The following is a 15,614-nucleotide window of genomic DNA, read 5'->3' on the forward strand; positions in this document are numbered from 1 at the left end:
TGTAACTTTGTGATAGTGAGTGATTTTAATTCCCCACAGATTGACTGGGACATCCATACTGCAAAAGAGCAGGGTGGGATAGAGTTTGTCAGATCTGATCAGTATAGTTTCCTTAATCAGTATGTAAACTAGGCCCAACTAGAGAAAGTATGATATTAGACCTCCTACTGGGGACAGCGCAGGTGACAGAAATTTGTGTAGGAGAACTTGTTACATCCAGTGATCATAATGCCATCAGTATCGAGGTAACTATGGAAAAGGATAGGTCTGGTCCTTGGGTCAAACTCTTGGAGAAATGCTAATATTGATGGTATTGTGACATTCTGGGGGGGCGCATGGTCAACAGCCTGCCCCTACATTTCTAATGACCAGCACTGTTTATTGTTCATGTGTTAAAATGCTTTTGTGGGATTGTGCTGGGAAGTTCCAGTTCATTTATTGTTACATTTCAGCTCGGGTTATTTACTTGTGTATTTGTGGGTCACCGGGGTGTGAGACTGGATGGGTTCACTCTCCAGCCTGATCTGTTTATCACAATAAAACTGTTGTTGAGTTAAAGAGCTTCCTCGTCTGTCATTATGGACCAAACGCTCGCCACAGTATCATAAAAGATTTGCTAAGTGTGGACTTGGACAGTTTATTTTCTTGGCAAATGAGAGGCCTTTAAAAGTGAAATTTTGAGAGTCCAGGCAGTCCCCGGGTTACGTACGAGTTCCGTTCCTGAGTCTGTCTTTGTTGGATTTGTACGTAAGTCGGAACAAGTACATCCTGTATTATTTAGCGTCAGTTAGTCAAACGTTTGTCTTAGTATATATTTTACCTTTCTATGCATATAAAACACTTAAGAAACGTATGTATCCCAATAATTAAACCACTGCATTGCTTAATAATAATTGTAGCTTTCATCGGGGCAGGGCCTTTCACGTGCTCCATTATTCTCACTTTATCCGTTACCCTTTAAAATTGTTCCAATCATTGACCGACTGTAGCCTAACACTTTTCCAATGACCGATGGCGTTTCACTTCTTTCCAAATGCTTTATTATTTCCACTTTAATTTCATTCGCGATCACTTCCCGTCAATGGAACAGAAACACTGCGAGCGGCGGGTCCCGAGCTGTGCCGGCTCCCGAGGTCCGCTGGGTCCTAAGGATCACCGCACTGAATTCCCCAGGTCCGAAACTCCACCGCACTGAGACAGGCTAAATGGGACAAGTGGGGGCTGTGCTGGGTTCGGGTATTTGATCCTCCACAATATTCCGTGTGGGAATTTAAACCGGAGGTGGCAGTGTTTTTTTTAATGAGGTCGAGTTTCGACATCAACGCGGCACGGATGGTACGGGAATCACTGGATCAACATCAACCCAGCACAGGAGCGGTCTGTCGCTGGATTGAACTCGAGCCCAGCGCTGATCTCACTGCGCCACCAGCCGACCGGAACAGGAAGGCGGGATCAGGGTGAATCTTACTAAGAAAAATTTAAGCCAAGTACAAAGTTAAACACTCAATGGCAATGACTTAAAATGGCGGATGGCGCCGCGTTCTGACTTAAAATGGTGGACGGTGTTCTCCTCCCTCGGTTCGTAATTACAAGTTGTCCATAAGTCGGACATTCGTAACTCGGGGACTACCTGTACAGAGTTGACGACCGGGAATCTGAGCTTCAAGCAAAGCGGCACGTCAGGGAGGGGGAGAGATAGCTGGAATCTCTGTTTCAGGAGGTAGTCACACCCTTTAGATGAGCTGAATTCAGGCTGTGGTCAGGGACAAGAAGATGTGACAGCGAGTGGATCCAAGAGACAGTGCTGGAGGAGCGTCAGCCTGTGAGCTTGTCCAACAGGTCTGAGATTTTTGCTCCCTGTGTGGATAACAGTAGGAAGGATGAACAACCTAACTGTGGCACCGTAGTTCAGGGAGCCATTCAAGAGGGGGAGAGAAGGGAAATGTAGTGGTAATTGGGGACAGTACAGTCTGGGGAATAGACAGAGTTCTCTGTCGTGAGGATAGAGTGTCCCAAAGGCTGTGTTGCCTGCCTGGTGCCCAAGTTTGAGACATCTTATCCGACTTGCAGAGGAATTTGCAGCGAGAGAAGAAAGATCTAGTTGTCATGGTCCACGTGGGTACCAATGACATAGGTAAAATGAGGAAAGAGGTTCCGCTGAGGGAATTTGAACAGTCCAAAACGCTACCAATCTCTGGTTTATTATCTGAGCCATGTGCAAATTGGCAAAGTGTCAAGAAGATTAGAGAGTTAAAAGCATGGCTCGAGGATTAGTGTGGGAGAAGTGTGCTTGAATTCATGGGAAATTGGCACCAGTACTGGGGAAGGAGAGAGCAGTACCGTAGGGATGGGCTCCACCTGAACCGTGATGGCACCTGGATCCTAACGAATTGCATAACTAGGGCTGTGGATAGGACTTAAAACTGAATAGTGGGGGGGGGGGGGGGGGGGTTCAACAGATTGAAGAAGTATGGATAAAATAAAAAAGAGAAGTGTGGATAAAGATAAAGAAAAAGCAAAGTTAAAAAAGAGAGAAGTAAGTGTGAAGAAAAGTCAAGTGCAAAAGAGAAAAAGATTACAAGATTTTAAAAGCACAATGTGTGTAAGTCACTTAATCTGAATGCCCATAGTATTCGAAACAAGGTCAGTGAACTTGTGGCTCAAGTCAGTACAAAGAGGTCTGATTCAGTGGCCTTTATAGAAACGTGGTTGCGGGGTGGAGAGGACCGGGAATTAAATATCCAAGGATATCAGGTAATACAGTAGGCAGGAAAGTTAGGGAGGTGAGATAGCGCTCCCAGTTAAAGATGAGATCAGGGTGATAGTGAGAGATGATATAAGGTCTAAGGAGCAGAATGTTGTATCCACCTGGGTAGAGGTTAGGAAAAGTAAAGGGGAAAAAATCAATGGTGGGATTTGTCTATTGGCCATCGAATAATAACATTACAGTGACACAGGCAATAAACAGAGAAATACCTGAGGCATGTAAGAATGGAACTGTCACTAGGTTCGGATATGGCCCACGTGTGGAATGAGAGACACTGAAGCGAGTCGACAGTTCACAGACTTTAATAGGAGCAGAGTTAAAGGGAAAAGAAAGCAATAAACACCAGGCCAAACATGGGCCGTTAACTAAAACTCTCAAATGGAAAATGAAGCTGATATTGCGGCTGAAAAGGACAACCGAGAGCAAAATGAATACTGCTCATCTTCAGAGTCTGTTGACTCGACAGTCCGATTTCCCAGGCGAGGCACAATGCAGGCAGACGGCAAAGCGTTGCTGTGCGAGGCACAAATCTCGACAAGCACTACAATGGAAAGAATGGAGTTAAAAACCATCACAATGAAATAATAATTAGCTGGCATGTGCATATTCATGAGCGAAATTGCTGTATCTGCTGTGCTACCGAATCCGTGGTTGTGATATGGACAGCAGTTACCATGGGAGACTTTAACTTGCACATAGATTGGGTGCATCAGGTTGGTCAAGGCAGTCTCGAGGAGGACTTCACAGAATGCATCCATGCTGGCTTTCTTGAACAGCATGTCACTGAACCTACAAGGGAATGTGCCATCTTAGATCTGGTCCTGTGCAATGAGACAGGTAAGATTAGTGATCCTGTAGTCAGGGATCACAGTACGACTGAGTTTCTTATGCAAATGCTGTAATAGTTCAATCTAAAACCAGTGTATAATGCCCAAACACCAGAGAACAATGGGACGAGGGTGGATTTGGCGAGTGTAGATGGGGAACAGGGACAGTTGAGGAACAGTGGAAGACTTTCAAAGCGATTTTTCACGGCGCTCAACAAAAGTATATTCCAGTTAAAAGCAAGGACAGTGAGTGTGGGGAGAGCCAGCCTTGGATAACTAAGGAAATAAAAGAAGGCATCAAACTAAAAGTTTGTGCACGCAAAGTCGCCAAGAGCAGTGGAAAACTGGACGACTGGGAAAACTTTCAAAAGCAACAAAGAACCACTAAGTGTGCAATAAAGAAAGGGAAGATAGATCATGAAAATAAACGAGCTCAAATATTAAAAAATCAGTAGTAGAAGTTTTTGTAATTATACGAAGCAGAAAGGGTGGCTAAAGTGAACAAAGGTCTCTTGGAGGACGTGAAGGGGGAATTGATATTGGGTAATGAGGAAATGGCAGAAGTTTTGACTGACTATTTTGTGTCGGTCTTCACGGTGGAGGATACGTCTAACGTGCTGAAGAGAGACGTTATGATGGGAGGTGAGGACCTCAATACAATAACCATCACTACAGAGGCAGTGCTGAGCAAACTTGAGGGCCTGAAGATAGACAAGTCCCCTGCTCCTGATGGAATGCATCCCAGGGTACTGAAATAAATGGCAGAAGTTATAGTTGAGGCTTTGATGATGATTTACCCAAATTCTCTGGATTCTGGGCAGGTCCTGGCGGATTGGAAGATGGTGAATGTCATGTTACTGTTAAAAAAAAAGGATGCGGGCAAAAGGCAGGTAACTATAGGCCAGTAAGTTTAACATCTGTAGTTGGGAAAATGCCTGCAGCTACCATTTAAGAAATATCGAGGCATCTGGAAAGAAATGGATCCACCAGGCAGACGCAGCAGGGATTCAGCAAAGGCAGATCCTGTTTGACAAACTTACTGGAGTTCTCTGAGGATATAACGAGTGCAGTGGATGGAGGGGAACAGATGGACGTTATTTACTTGGATTTCCAGAAGGTGTTTGCCACATAAAAGACTTATCCGTAAGATAAGGATGCATAGAGTCGGGGTGATGTATTAGCATGGATAGAGGATCGGTTAACTAATAGGAAGCAGAAAGTTGGGATACATGGGTGTTACTCCGGTTGGCAATCAGTGGTGAGCGGTGAGCCTCAGGGATCGGTGTTGGGCCCACAACTGTTCACAATATACATTAACGATCTGGAAGAGGGGTCCGAGTGCAGTGTATCCAGGTTTGCTGATGATACTAAATTGAGTGGAAAAGCAAATTCTGCAGAGAGATATAGGTAGGTTAAGTGATTGGGCAAGGGTCTGGCAGATGGAGTACAATGTTTGTAAAAGCAGGGTCATTCACTTTGGAAGGGAAAGTAGAAGATCAGAATATTATTTAAATGGTGAAAGATTGCAGTATGCTGCTCTGCAGAGGGTTTTGGGAGTGCTTGTTCATGAATCACAAAAGGTTGGTTTGCAGGTGCAGCAGGCTATCAAGAAGTCAAATGGGATGTTGGCCTTCATTGCTAGAGGGATTGCATTCAAGATCTGGGAGGTCATACTGCAACTGTACAGGGTACTGGTGAGGCTGCACCTGGAGTACTGTGTGCAGTTCTGGTCTCCGCACTTGAGGGAGGATATACTGGCTTTGGAGGCAGTGCAGAGGAGGTTCACCAGGTTGATTCCAGGGATGAGGAGAAATTGAGTCGCCTGGGACTGTACTCACTGGAATTCAGAAGAACGAGAGGAGATCTTAAAGAAACATATAAAATTATGAAAAGGATAAATAAGATAGAGGCAGGAAAGTTGTTTCCACTGGTAGGTGAAACTGGAACTAGGGGACATAGCCTCAAGATTCAGGGAGTAGATCTAGGACGGAGATGAGGAGAAACTGCTTTTCCCAGAAGGTGGTGAATGTGTGGAATTCTCTGCCCAATGAAGCAGTGGAGGCTGCCTCAGTAAATATATTTAAGACAAGGTTGGATAGATTTTTGCCTAGTTGGGGAATTCAGGGTTCTGCAGGCAGGTCAGGTGGAGATGAGTCCATGGCCAGATCAGCCGTGATCTTATTGAATGTTGGAGCAGGCTCGACGGGCCAGATGGCCGACTCCTGCTCCTGTTTCTTGTGTTCTTATGTTTGTAAGTGTCTGTCAGAATAAAAGGCAAGAATGAAAGTTTTAGGGAGCCTTGGTTTTCGAGAGATATGAAGTCTAGTTAAGAAAAAGAAGGAGCTTAACCCATGACCTCTAGTTGTAGTCTCACCCAACCTCAGTGCTTTGCATTTCCCCTCTCTATACCCCTCATTATTTTGTATGCCTCTATCAAATCTGCTCGGGATCTTCTACGTTCTAGGGTATAACTGGGTCCTGGCAACATCCTTGTAAATTTTCTCTGCACTGTTTTGATCAATTTTTCAGACTACCATCCAGATCATTGATATAGATGACAGACAACAATGGACCCAACACCGATCCCTGTGGCACACCACTAGTCACAGGCCTCCAGTCAGAAAGGCAACAATCTACTATCACTCTCTGGCTTCTCCCACAAAGTCAAAGTTTAATCAAATTTACTACCTTATCTTGAATGCCTAGCAACTGAACCTTCTTGACAAACTCAACAAGTAAAGGCCTTACTAAAGTCACTGCAGACTACAGCCACTGCCTTGCCCTCATCCACTTTTCTGGTATCTTCCTCAAAAAATCCTTAAGATTGGTTAGACACAAACCAACAGGCACAAAGCCATGTTGACTACCCCTAACCAGTCCCTGTGTATCCAAATATTTATATATCTCATTCAGGGAGGAGGTACAGAACCCTGAAGAGCCACACTCAGCGATCAGCTTGATCAGATTTCCCAATGGATATTGAACACTACCTACTCTTTGCTCACTTTTTGCATGACTTACTTAATTTATTTTTAATATATAGTTATGATTGTAATTTATGTATTTTATTATTATGTATCGTAATGTACTGTCGTCTCAACACAACAAATTTCACGTCAAAGGCCAGTGGTTCTGATTCCGGTAGAGGAGGCCATGGATGTGTTTCGAGCATGGCCACTGCTGCTGCTCGGAGGGGAAGGGAACCCCCTGGACAGGGTGCTCTGGGCAAGAGGGACAGGGAACAGAATTCTCTGCCAAATTTGCTGCTCCTCAGAAACGTCTGGGTGGGCTGGCAAAGCCTTGCACCCCTGCCCCAAAGATCCTGCAGTAAGGGGGTGCCACCGCTGGGCACCATGCTCCCTGCTGGTTGGAGCATACTGTCGTTCGTCTCCAAGTCAATGGAGTGTCTCTTTAAATGCCAAGAACCAAGAACTCTAACATTGTTAGTTTATTAGATTCCCTATCCTGGAATGTGGCTTGTGGTTTTCTTTGGAATTTGATAGAGCAGTGTGTCAACTTTCAACATAAGTGCAATTAACTGTGCGTAAAATCAAAGGCCAGGGTTGAATCACAGCGAACGTTGAACTGTACAGCCTTTGTCTCATCATGTTGAGTTAACCCTTAAACCTACTCCAGGATTAATCCTGTAAAAAGCACAGAGAAAGTGAGCCAAAGTTAAAGAATGAAAAGGCACAGAAAGAACAGGCAAAGGATAATAACGACTACCTCAGTGTTTGACAAGAAACAATTGAGGTATTTCAAAAGAGATGGTTGTTGATTTCAGGAGGGCATGAAGCGACCACTCCCCGCTGAACATCGACGGCTCCTCTGTTCAGATCGTTAAGAGCACCAAATTTCTTGGTGTTCACCTGACGGAGAATCTCACCTGGTCCCTCAACACCAGCTCCATAGCAAAGAAAGCCCAGCAGCATCTCTGCTTTCTGCGAAGGCTGAGGAAAGTCCATCTCCCACCCCCATCCTCACCACATTCTACAGGGGTTGTATTGAGAGCTTCCTGAGCAGCTGCATCACTGCCTGGTTCGGAAATTGCACCATCTCGGATCGCAAGACCCTGCAGCGGATAGTGAGGTCAGATGAGAAGATCATCGGGGTCTCTCTTCCTGCCATCACGGATATTTACACCACATGCTGCACCCACAAAGCAAACAGCATTATGAAGGACCCCATGCACCCCTCATACAATCTCTTCTCCCTCCTGCCATCTGGGAAAAGGCTCCGAAGCATTCGGGCTCTCACCAGACTATGTAACAGTTTCTTCCCCCAAGCTATCAGACTCCTCAATACCCAGAGTCTAGACTGACATCTACATCAATTATTATTATATTGTATTTTGTCCTCCAATGTGCCTATTGTCTTGTTTATTAATTATTGTAATGCCCTGCACTGTTTTGTGCACTTTATGTAGTTGTTTCATGTAGCACCAGGGTCCTGAAGGAATGTTGTTTCATTTTTACTGTGTATTGTACCAGCAGTCTAAGGTTGAAATGACAATAAACTTGACTTGACTTGACTTGACAGTACACAGTAAAAATAAAAATGAAACAACATTCCTCCAGGAGCCTGGTGCTACATGAAACACAAAACTACACTAGACTATGTGAGGCAGCACAAGGATACACTACGTAAAACAACATAAAAACTGCACTGGACTACAGACCCGCACAGGACTACATAAAGTGCACAGAACTGTGCAGGGCAGTACAATGATTAATAAACAAGACAATAGGCACAGTAGAGGACAAATTTCAAAATAATAATAAATGATGTAGATGTCAGTCTAGACTCTGGGTATTGAGGAGTCTGATAGCTTGGGGGACGAAACTGTTACATAGTTTGGTCGTGAGAGTCCGAATGCTTCGGAGCCTTTTCCCAGATGGCAAGAGGGAGAAGAGATTGTATGAGGGGTGCGTGGGGTTCTTCATAATTCTGCTTGCTTTGCGGGTGCAGCGTGTGGTGTAAATGTCCGTGATGGCAGGAAGAGAGACCCCGATGACCTTCTCAGCTGACCTCACTATCCGCTGCAGGGTCTTGCGATCCGAGACGGTGCAATTCCCAAACCAGGCAGTGATACAGTTGCCCAGGATGGTCTCGATACATCACCTGTAGAATGCAGCAGATCTCAAGGATGAACTAGATGCTTTCCCAGGCATAGCTTCAATAGTGTCCACACCGTGTAGCCAATGTCTGCTGGTGCCCTGCCACAGGCAGCGGTTCCCAATGACTTGGACAAGCTACAAGCCCATGGTATCACAGGAGAGATTCCAGCATGGACAAAGCCGTGGCTGATAGGCAGGAGGCAAAGAGTGGGAATGAAGGGAGCCTGTTCTGTCTGGCTGCTGGTGACTAGTGGTGTTCGCCAGGGACCGATTCTTTTGATGTTATTTATCAATGATTCAGATGATGGAATTGATGGCTTTGTTGAAAAGCTTGCAGACGATATGAAGATGCACGGATGGGCAGATGGTTTGGAGGAAGTAGAGATCCCATAGTAGGACCTAGACAGATTAGGAGAATGGGAAAAGAAATGGCAGATGGAATACAGTGTCGGGAAGTGTTCGATGCACTTTGGTAGAAGAAGTTAAAGAGCTGACTATTTTCTAAATGGAGAGAAAATACAAAAACTGAGGTGAAACGGATTTGGGAGTCCCTGTGCAAGATTCCCTAAAGGTTAATTTGCAGGCTGAGTCTGTGGTGAGGAAGGCCAATTTAATGTTAGCATTCATTTCAGGAGGATTAGAATATAAAAGCAAGGATGTAATGTTGAAACTTTATAAAGTGCTGGTGAGCTCCCCTTTGGAGTATTGTGAGCAGTTTTGGGCCCCTTATCTGAGAAAGGATGTGTTGAAACTGGAGAAGGTTCAAAGGAGGTTCACGAAACTGATTCCAGGATCGAACGGCTTGTCATATGAGGAGTGTTTGATGGTTCTGGGCCTGTAATCACTGGAATTCAAAAGAATGAGGGGGGACTTCATTGAAACCTGTCGAATGGTGAAAGGCCTTGATAGAGTGGATGTGAAGAGGATGTCTCCTATAGTGGGAGAGTCTAAGACCAGAGGGCACAGCCTCAGAATAGAGGGACATCCTTTTAAAATGGAGATGAGGAGGAATTTCTTGAGCCAGTGAGTGGTGAATCTGTGGAATTCTTTGCCACAGGCAGCTGTGGAGGCCGAGTATTTATAGATATTTAAGGCAGTGGTTGATAGATTCTTGATTGGTCAGGGCATGAAGTATCCCTTCATGGGGAGAAGGCAGGAGACTGGAGTTGAGTGGAAAATTGGATCAGCCATGATGAAATAACGGAGTAGGCTCGGTAGGCCAAATGTGGCCTAATTCTGCTCCTATATCTTACGGTCCTAAGACCATAACACACAGGAGCAGAATTAGGCCACTCAGCCCACGAGTCCGCTCCGCCATTTCATCATGGCTGATCTCGGAACCCATTCAACCCCATACAGCTGCCCTCTCAAAGTATCCCTTGATGCCCCGACCAATCAGGAATCTATCAGCTTCCACCATGGCCTCCACCGCAGTCTGTGGCAGAGCATTCCACAGATTCTTTGGCTCTTCGGCTAAAAAATTCCTCTTCAGCTCTGTTCTAAAAGGTCGCTCTTCAATGTTTAAGTCCCGCTGCAACAGGCAGTGCTTCCTCAGCACGACCTACCTCACCACCTACTGTCATATCAACCACAAACTTTGCTACAAAGCCATCAATTCCGTTATCTAAATCACTGACAAACAATGGGGAAAGTAGCGGTCCCAATACTGTTGGTCAGCGGCAGCCAACCAGAAACGGCCCCTTTTATTCCCACTCGCCGCCTTATAACATAACAGGAGGCGGGAGGTGGAGAGGTGCCAAGGGGGTGAGTGAAATGTACGTTGAACTGATCTAGTAGGAGCTCTAAGAAAATGTTTCCCTTGCAAAGCACGTTGGCATAAAAAATAGTCGGACAGGAGACAATGGTGCTAATGAATATCTCGAATGCGATGTAAATGTTTTCAAAAGTATTCCTGATTAACTCTTAGTAAACATTTACATGTCTTAGTAAACATTTTTATAAATAAGTTGCAATCTAAACGAGGAAAATGAAGTGAGAGATGAGAAGAGTGAAGTAAAATGGTGAGTGTTTTACAATATTGCTAACAGATAAGAACAATGAGGACAATATTTCTGTGACCCTTCCCAAGTTGCCCCTCTATAGGCTCTGGGCAATATTGCACATTGCCAGATACAACTTGAATGTCATTTTAACATATAGCTTTGTTTTATATTTTGGCTGATCATCATAAGATTAAGTTCTGTTTAAAGTGTCACCGTAAACTTAGCTGCTCCATACACGTATGACTCATCTGACCCACTGGTGACTGGTCATTTTTGTTCTGAGCAGAGAAGGTGTTTCAATAATACCATTCTAAATGTATCATCAAAGTACAGAACGTCAACAACTTTGAGTTCTTCGGTTTTGTTATTCCACAGGGCCTGTCCTGGGTTCAGCTCATAAAGGCCTTTACAAAGAAAGCACAGCAGCACCTTGACTTCCTTAGGAGTTTGCAAAGATTTGGCACAACATCGAAGACATTTACACAAACTTCTATAGATGTGTGGTGGAGAGTATACTGACTGGCTGCATCACAGCCCGGTATGGGGACATCAGTGGCCGTGAATGGAAAATCCTACTGGATTCGGCTCAGTCGATCACGGGTAAAGCCCTCTCTGCCACTGAGCACATCGACATGAAACGCTGCCACAGGAAAGCAGCATCCACCATTGACGCACTATCAATAACTCCAAAAGACTGGAAGTAGAGTAAATACTGAAAGGCTTTTATTAGCAGTAAAACGGAGCACGTCCATGCTGGATGACTGTGGGAGGAGCAGAGACACAATCACCTTTATCCAGGGGTCTGTGGGAGGAGCCACAGGAGCAGTCAGCGGAGGGGCGTGTTCAGACAGATATACATGGTTTACCACAGTCATCAGTGACCCCCACCCCCCAGGACATGCTCTCTTCTTGCTGCTGCTATTATGAAGAGGTATAGGAGCCTCAGGACTCACATCACCAGGTTCAGGAATAGATACTACCCCTCAACTACCAGACGTTTGAACCCGAGGGGATACCTTCACTCAAATTCACTCACCCCATCACTGAAGAGTTCCCACAACCTCTGCACTCAATGTCAGGGAGATCTCGATATTTATTGCTTATTTAGTCATTATTTTTCTTCCTTTCTTTTTGTATTTGCAGTGGCTGAACACCCAGTCTGTGTGGTTTTCCCTTGATTCTACGATGGTTATTATTCTAGAATGGATTTATTGAGCATGTCCACAAGAAAATGAATCTCAGGGTTGTGTGTAATCTGGTAATAAATTTACTTTGAATGTTTTACAAACATGGAAATGGGATAGCGGACACAGTGGGTATAAAAACACAAAAATACAACTGCAGATGCTGTGGATCAAAGAATATGAACACGACGCTGGAAGAACTCAGCAGGTCAGGCAGCATCCGTGAGAAAAGAGTAGCCAACGTTTCGGGCCGAGACCCTTCATCAGGAATGAAGGCCCTCCTGATGAAGGGTCTCAGCCCGAAACGTTGGCTACTCTTTTCTCCCGGATGCTGCCTGACTTGCTGAGTTCTTCCAGCGTTGTGTTCGTACAGTAGGTATAAACGTGTGGATGTGTCTGAAGGGTTTTTTTTTTTTGTTTGCTTTTGTTTTGTCATTTGTCATTAAAAAAAAAATTGGATGGGTATATGGACAGGAAAGGAATGGAGGGTTATGGGCTGAGTGCGGGTCGGTGGGACTAGGTGAGAGTAAGCGTCCGGCACGGACTAGAAGGGCCGAGATGGCCTGTTTCCGTGGTGTAATTGGTATATGGTTAGCCTGGCCAGGCAACTTTGTTAACCGGTTCTGCCCTTTTTGCCACCAGCTCCACTTCCCACCGTACTTAAGATTTTAATTGTGAAGTGCCACCTGATATAAAGCCACATGTAATTTTCTTTGATGGCTTTTCCTCCCAATCTGACTCTGAGTGGAATATTTAAGTGGATATACAGTACGTGCACGTCACGTAACAACAGGAGTGGAGTAGCACAGGTACTGCTGAATCTTCTTGCACTCAGTCTCACTGTGCACATGGCAACGGACAACTAGGGAAACTGCGTGCGTTTCTCACCTCTTCAGAACTCCAATAAAGCAAGCTGAACTAACAATGTACCTTTTCGGATCAGGCCTAATTCTGCTCTTATAAGTTATGGTCTTGTTTTGTTTTTTTAATGACTTACTGCAATTGCTGTTACAATCTACACAGCTCAAACCAATAGGAAGGATTAAATAACCAGAGGGAATGAATGAGCTAGACTAAACACAATGTGCAAGGCTAAAGGATGATTGGTAAAAGCAAAAACAAGAGATTCTTGACCGTAGCAAGAAAATTAACGGTAACTGTATGATTTGCCAGAGACATAATTCCAAAAGACATAGTCAGTATCTGCCACCACTGGGCCCTCTCCCAGAGTTCACAAACATTTCCAAATGGACTTCATGCAGTTACCTCAGTGATGATGGACTTGTTATCTCCCAGGGCAAATGCTTATCTGACACAGAGAAATGATGCCGTAATTTTTATTATGAGAATTTATTTATTTGTAGATCGGGGATCCCTGAGAAAATCTCAAGTGATAACGGTCCTCACTTTCCCGGCAAAGTTATGAGAGCTGACAGAAGCTGTGAGGTGAAGGCATCATTCCACGTGCCCTTACTGGGCAGAAACCAGAAACCAGAGCCGGGCCCTGACATGCGGCTCAGCTCGACTGCACGGTGAGGCTGAGGCTTCCACCCGCGACAATGTGCTGCGCTCCAATCTGTGTAACAGCATCCCGTGCACGTGCCAGTCACCCCACCCTTTTTAATTAAACATGAGTGGAAGCGTGTTGTGCATTGTATAGCACTAACACCAGCTCTTAGAGGTTCCCGTCAGCAGGCGATTGAAGGCCAGAAGCTGGCACTGGCTGCGGATCAGACCTTCCAGCCGGGAGACTGGGTACTGGTGAGAGCCTACCGATAAAAGAACAGCCTGATGCCCGCTGGGAACGTTGCTGACTACTGGAAACCCGCACATTAAGCCAGCGGTGCCACCTGGTCAGAAGAAGGTTGAAGAAAGGTACTGATGAACTGGATGCCTGATCTTTGCTGTTTTGCCACATTAAGTAATCACTATGCATTCAAACCTTTGGGTCATTTGGGCACCTACTTTTTTGCTAAATGCAGAAGTACCTCACCACACTAATACTCCTGACACTTCTCCTCGCCTCTGTTATGGATATGCATCGTGTACTATGTGGCCAGATTGCTGGGCGCTCCCGAGAGTGTCGATACACTTGGAAGGTGGCATTTATGCCCCTGAATCGTCGAGAGTTTGATGCTGCGTCTTACTAGACCTGTAAGAGGCGCAGGAGTCTACACCCCTGCCGTTTCAACTGTTTTTGAGGGACAGTATCAACCTCGATTGTATAGGCTCCCCACCTCCCTGAAGCTGCTTCATGGGGACGGGGTGAAGCATGTCATTGCAACCAGCAGGACTTGGGTCGCAGTGCGTGCAATGTCTATGCTACTGGCGAGCCGCCAAACCCCGTTGACGGTGCTGGTGCTGGGGGTAGCCCTTCTAAAATGGGATCTTGGCTGAACCAAAGCCATGTTAACTGGCCTACTAGTACTGCCTGGCCACTCGTTCTCTCTACATCTCACTCTGTAGGACTGTCGTCGAAGGACTATGGAGACTGAGTGCTTCTGAATTGTATTATTCCTGTTCTGGCAGCCAGCCAGGCTCCCTTGCGAAAGCATTAACATGGTCTCAGAGCTGTTGGAAAGAATGACTCAAACTTGGCACTACATGATACAAGCCAGACAATCAATGGCATTTCTGCCAAAGTGATGCCAAAATCAACAAGCACTGGACTTAAAGAGCAAACACGAGGAAATCTGCAGATGCTGGAAATTCAAGCAACAACACACACAAAATGCTGGCGGAACACAGCAGGCCAGGCAGCATCTATAGAGAGAAGCGCTGTCGATGTTTCGGGCCGAGACCCTTCGTCAGGACTGACTGAAAGGAAAGATAGTAAGAGAAACTTTCCTTTCGGTTAGTCCTGACGAAGGGTCTTGGCCCGAAACGTCGACAGTGCTTCTCCTATAGATGCTGCCTGGCCTGCTGTGTTCCACCAGCATTTTGTGTGTGTTGTAGCCCTGGACTTTCTGTTGTTTGAGAGAGTTGCTACTTGTGCCGTTATTAGCCAGGAATGTTGCAGGTACATCCCTGATATCAACAGCAAACTGTCCCAGATGAAACTGTCACGGAGGTTCAGAGACTCTGGAGTTCAGTGAGATTTACGTTGTCCTCTACAAGACAAAGAGGACAGAGTGTAGTAGTTGCAGAAAGGCGAGGTTAAAGACAATGTCCAGGCAAAGGATAGCCTGGGGTAGTTGTAGTCAAATGAGACCTTGGAAGTGATTTTAGTTATTATTGGTGATGGCAGTTCCACATACCCAGCACCCTCTGTGTCAAAAATCTTACCTCTATACTTCCCTGCAGTCTCCTTAAAATTATATCCCCTTTGTATTTTCTGCCCTGAGAAAAGGTCTCTGCCGCCCACTCTATGCCTCTTATCACTTTGTACACCTCTATCGAGTCACCGCTCATCCTCTTTCACTCCAGAGTGAAAGCCCTACCTTGCTCAAGCTATCTTTATAAGATCTGTTCTCTAATCTAGACAACTTTCTAGCAAATCTCCTCTGCCGCCTCTCGAAAGCTTCCACCTCCTTCCTCTAATGAGATGACCACAATATTCCAAGTGTGGTCTAACCAGGATTTTATAGAGCAGCAACATTACCTCGCACCCTTGAAACTCAATACCCTGAGTAATGAAGGCCAACACACAATCTTCATATCAACTTACGGAGCAACTTTATAGACTTAGACCTCAAGATCCCTTTGCCCCTCCTCAC

The sequence above is a fragment of the Hemitrygon akajei genome, chromosome 9 (genome assembly GCF_048418815.1).
Source record: "Hemitrygon akajei chromosome 9, sHemAka1.3, whole genome shotgun sequence".
Lineage (NCBI taxonomy): Eukaryota > Metazoa > Chordata > Chondrichthyes > Myliobatiformes > Dasyatidae > Hemitrygon > Hemitrygon akajei.